Source organism: Chrysochloris asiatica, unplaced genomic scaffold (assembly GCF_000296735.1).
Source record: "Chrysochloris asiatica unplaced genomic scaffold, ChrAsi1.0 scaffold00091, whole genome shotgun sequence".
Lineage (NCBI taxonomy): Eukaryota > Metazoa > Chordata > Mammalia > Afrosoricida > Chrysochloridae > Chrysochloris > Chrysochloris asiatica.
In genome coordinates, this window is record NW_006408609.1 from 11,587,585 (window position 1) to 11,593,105 (window position 5,521).

The 5,521-nt window shown below is 36.0% G+C and overlaps 1 pseudogene; it reads right to left on the bottom strand.

Moving 5' to 3' along the window:
* LOC102812026 overlaps positions 1–71 on the bottom strand; it is a 7,265-nt pseudogene extending 7,194 nt beyond the window's left edge.
* Between the last annotated feature and the right edge of the window lie 5,450 nt (positions 72–5,521).

Genomic DNA, 5,521 nt, shown 5'->3' on the forward strand with positions numbered 1-5,521 from the left:
ATTCAAGCTTCATTCATTATGTGCTCCTATCAGTAGTGGATGTTTTTTTTCCTCATGTGGAGTTACTTCATGTCACCAAATGACAGTCCTTTCACATTATTGAGGTAGCCCTCCCCCAGACTTATTTTGAATGCTTTCAAACCTGGTGGGCTAATATTCTAGCAGCATAAAAAGCAATGCTATGGTACAGTTCATAAGATTTTCCGTAGCCAATTATTTCACAAACAGACCAGCAAGTCTTTCTACCTAGTACGGAAGCTCAAGTGAAACCTGCTCACAGTGTGTGACTCTGCTGGTATTCAAAATAACAGAGACATAGCTTCCTGCTTCACAACAACATAGAGGTTATCAGTGTAACAAACTTACAGAGAAGCTTGAAATTCTAGGGTGAGGGCAGAGAAAATACAAGGTGAACCTGGAGTAGCTTATAGAATCAAAGTATAAGAAATTATCCACACACAAAAAAATAGATGTTACAGAAATCCATAGTGCATCTTTAAATAACTCCAATAACCAAAGCTAAAAGAGTTTGAGAAACAAAATAAATACAGCAGTATTGGGTTATACACCAAAGTATAAAATCCTCAAAGTATAATATAAAGTGTAAAAAGTATACAAGATCTTATACTTGGCTAAATAAATAAGTGGAGGAGAAGAAGCACACCTTCCTTAAAGAAGAATTTCAAATAATATACATAGATACCTGTCCTTACAGAAGGTTAAACTGAGTTTCTACCTCTCTACTTTATCCCTAAAGGTACTCTAAACTTAATAATTGCTTCTGATGAATAGTGTTGAGAATGGGGTAAATAATATCTTTAGTGAGAAAGCTGGCTGTCACTACCTTTACCATGTGATAAATGTTATCATTAACAGTGAATATCATGTAACCCTTGGAGTGATGTAACAAGAATGGTGCTTCACCCCAGTGATATATTAAAAAAATCCATAACTCCAGCCTAATCATGGGGAAATATCAAATAAAAACAGATTTGGAGCATTCTACATGATACTTGGCCAGTACTTCTCAAGACTCTCAAATGCATGAGAAACAAAGATTGAGAATAGTCATAGACCATAGGACATTGGAAAGTTTTGACAACTGATTATACTGTGGTGCTCTGTATAGTATCCTGGGACAGACAGAGATATTATGGAAAATAAAATCTGACAAAATCCAAATAAAATCTAAAGTTTAGTAAAGAGGTTAATAATAATCCACCAATGTCAATTTCTTGGTCTTGACAAAAGTATAATAGCAATGTAAGATGTTAATAGTGAGAGGAAATTGGCTGACGAGCATATCAATTTCTCTGCATTTTATTTGTCCTTTTTCCGTAAATCTAAAGTTTTTTTCAAAATAAAATGTTCATTAAAAATAAAATCATATTGAATATTCTTAACACATATTTTTATGAATTTTTGAAATATTCTTTTGGATGACTAGCATGCTTCTGTTAAAAATAAATCTGCTTGTGTTTGGATAAAAATGCATGGAAAATTCTTGGAAAAATTCTTCTGCTTAGTTTCTCCTTTTTTTCTGGTACTATAATGAAAAAAGAAGACTCTCTCCAATCATCCTTATTGTTATTCTTTAATTCACAATATGTGTCTAAAATTAGTAAAAAGAAGTGAAGAGAACATTGACTCTTTATAAACACTAGCAGATGCAGCATCAAGAGATCTGCCCAGTAAAACCAGTGGGTGGTTTCAGTATTTGACATCACAGTCTTATTTGCAGGCAATTTACATACAACTTTATTAAGTACCTTTCACTTTTCAGAAGAAAAGGTTTTTAATTAATGTAAGATAATAATAACTATATTCATATGATCAAGGTTAATGATGCTTAAGGAAGTAGTCCAAGGTACACTGAAGGCATTGGCAAACTGCAAGATTCTGGGAATTGATCAAGAAGAATTTATATTTCTGGTGTTGGAGGAGAATATTGAGAGTACCATACTGTGCCAGAACAACAAACAGCCAGAATGCTCCTTACAGCCCTGGAGGGTGAGACTGTCTTTCATACTTTGAGCATATAATCAGGAGGTACTAGTTGCACAAGAAGGACAAATTTGCTTGGTAACATGGAAGATGACTGAAAAAGATGAAGGTGGCAATGGGCTCAACTGTAGCAACAATTGTAGAGGTAGGTGTAGGACCAGGCAGTGTTTCATTCTGTTTTGCATAGGGTCACTATGAGTCCTTACTAATTCAAAGGAACCTAACAAAAGCAACAATGTAGTTATACCAACTATCCATCAAAAGACATCTTTTGAAATTATTGTATAAATCACCTTATAACAAGGCATCAGGATTTGAGGAAGGCTTATTAACAACTGGCAAAACCCAGATGGCACATACTTGGTTGCTGGAAATGAAGAGGACTTGAAATATTTACTGCTGAAGATTAACGAATGTAAATGGCCTTCAGTGTGAATCACACCTCAATGTAAAGAAAACAAAAATCTTCAAAAGTGAACCAGTGAATCATATGATGATAGATGGAGAAAATATTGAAATTGTTTCAGGTTTCGTTGTACTTGAATATACAGTCAATGTTCATGGAAGTTGTAGTCAATAAATTAAACAATGTTGGTCAAATCTGCTGCGAAATACCTCTTTAAACTGTTAAAGAGAAAAGGTGTCACTTTGAGGAGTAAGGTGCATCTGACTTAAGTCACAGTATTTTCAAATAATCATATGCCTGGAAGTGATGGACAAAGAATTAGGAAGACTAGAAAAAAATTGATGCATTTGATTTGTAGTATTGGTGAAGATATTTGAATATACATATTATGGACTGTCAGAAGAGTTAATAAATCTATGTTGGAAGAAGTATGGCCAGACTGTTCCTTAGAAGTTAATTAGCACAGTGACTGCAACAATGGACTCAAATACAACAATGATTGTGATGTCACAGGACCAGACTGTGTTTTGTTCTGTAGTGCATGGTGCCACGATGGGATGGAACCTAATCACAACAACAACAGCATGGAAATCATATTAGGTTATGATTTGAGAATATTACAAGGTCTAACCCATTGCTAGCAAGTCAATTCTGACTCACAATAACCCTAAAGGGTAGAGTAGAACTGACCCTTAGTGTTTCTGAGACTAAATCTTGACAGGAGTATACAGTGTCATCTTTCTTGGAGCTTCTGGTGAATTTGAACCAGTGATATTTCCACGAGAAGGCCAAAACTTAATGAATAATGACAACATTTTAAAAGTCTAAAAGGAACATAAATTATTTCCAGTATGACTTTCTCTAAGTCTGAGTGCATAGTAAAAATAATCTTAGAAATAAAGGTCCAATTCACCATCTACAAACAGACATAAAAAACAATGATTTGAGGGTGGGGCTTGATGGAGGATTAGACAGAGACACTGTACAGACATTCACCAGTAATAACACAGAATACCAGACTAAACAGATTCTGAAGATGGTCTTGGAATTCTGAACTATATATAACGGAATATTCAGAAGAATAGGAGGTTTACTGATAGTGGGATTTGTAGCAGTAGCAAGAAAGGTGATGTTTTCTGATCTGAGACTAACAGTGGGTACCAGAGTGGCCATCTTGAGTGGGAAAGAAAGGGTGAAGGATCAAAGTAGTGCTCCCATCACAGGGTTCTAGGCAATACTTAGAGAAAAAGGTGTGAACTTTGTTTTCCTGGTCATTTGTCTTTCACTGTCTGTGTACCTCCAATCTGGTAAATAGAAGGGTGCCTGAGTGGAAAACCCCCACCCCTGGAGGGTTCTATTACACACATGCATGGATCTGCTCAGCAAAGACCACTGGACACAGAATTGAAGAAGCGGGGAGGAGTCAACAAGAACAGCTTAAAACAGAAGGGCATTCAAAAACAGCCCTGGTCAGCCCTGGGCTATTCTCACTATGAGAAACACGTGAACCAGCATGAGGAGTAGGAGAAAGGGGTAAAAAAAAAAAAAAAAGAGAAAGACCAAAAACAAAAATGTTGAGTTACGTCATAAGGAGCAGTGGTAACATTCTGAAATTTCTTAGGTGGCCTTGAAAGCATGAAGCCAAAAAAGGTGTTTTAAAGTCTTAATCATATTTTGCTAAGGGTTTTGTTTGTTTGTTTTTAGTTTTTATGTTTATATGGCAATTAAACATTTTAGTGTCTTATTTTTTGTTATTGTTGTTTGTTTGTTTGTTCAATCCCCCATTTACCTTGGGATGGCTTATTCTTTCCTTGTGATAGCCAAGAAGACACATCAATTGCAGTAATATCACACCCTATAAAATCACACCATTTGTGAAAGAGTAAATACCAGTTGAAATCTGATAGATCTTGGCTGAAAGCAGAGAATACCAGAAAGATGTTTACCTGTGCTTAATTGACTATGCAAGGGCTTTCAATTGTGTGGATCATGGCAAGCTATGAACAGTATTGCGAAGTATGAGTATTCTGGAACACTTAATTGTGCTTATGAGGAACCTGTACATGGACCAAGTGGCAGTTGTTTGAACAGAAAATGGGAAAACTGAATGGTTTAAAATTAAGAAAGGTGTGTGCCAATATTGTATTCTTTCACCATACTTATTCAACCTGTATATTGAGCAAATAATCTGAGAAACTGTGTTATATGAAGAAAAACATAGCATCAGGATTGGAGGAAGACTCATTAACAACCTTCAATATGCAGATGATACAACCTTGCTTGCTGAAAGTGAAGAATTAAAATACTGCTGAAGATCAAAGATCACAGTCTTTGATTAGGATTTCATCTTAACGTAAAGTAAACAAAAATCCTCACCACTGGACCAATAAACAACATTCTTATCAACGGAGATTGATCAAGAAGAATTTATATTTCTGGTGTTGGAGGAGAATATTGAAAATGTCATGGACTTCCAAAAAAACCAATAGATCTGTTTTGGGAGAAGTTCAACCACTTTTCTCCTTGGATGTCAAGATGGCTAGCATTTGTCTCTCATACTTTGGACATATTGTCAGGAGGGACCAGTCACTGGAGAAGGATATCATGTTTGGTAAGGTGGAGGGTAAGAGAAAAAGAGGAATACCCACAGCTAGGTGTATTGGCAAAGTGGTAGCATCAATGGACTCAAGTGTGGCAACAATAGTGAGGTTGGCCCTGGACCGGACAGTATTTTGTTCTGTTGTGCATTTGGTCATTACAAGTTGGTACTGACTCTGAGGAACCTAACAACAACAACAATACACCTGATACACAACCAACACTTGCTACAGTTCATGTGAGTTGAAAATGCCAAAAAAAAAAACCCAAAAGATCTCAGCTCATGTCCAGAAAAACACACAGTGTAACTGAAGCAAATGAGGAGGTAAACACAGAATTTCCACAAGAAGGAGATCAGGCATTGGAACTGTCTGAGAAGAAATTCAGAAGAATTATATTGAAGTGCATCTAAGAACTCCACAGAGGGATGGAGAAAAATAAGAAAGAAATCAGGAAAGTGCTACAGGAATGGTTAAATAAGATAGAAATACCAATGGGAAACATTCAAAACCT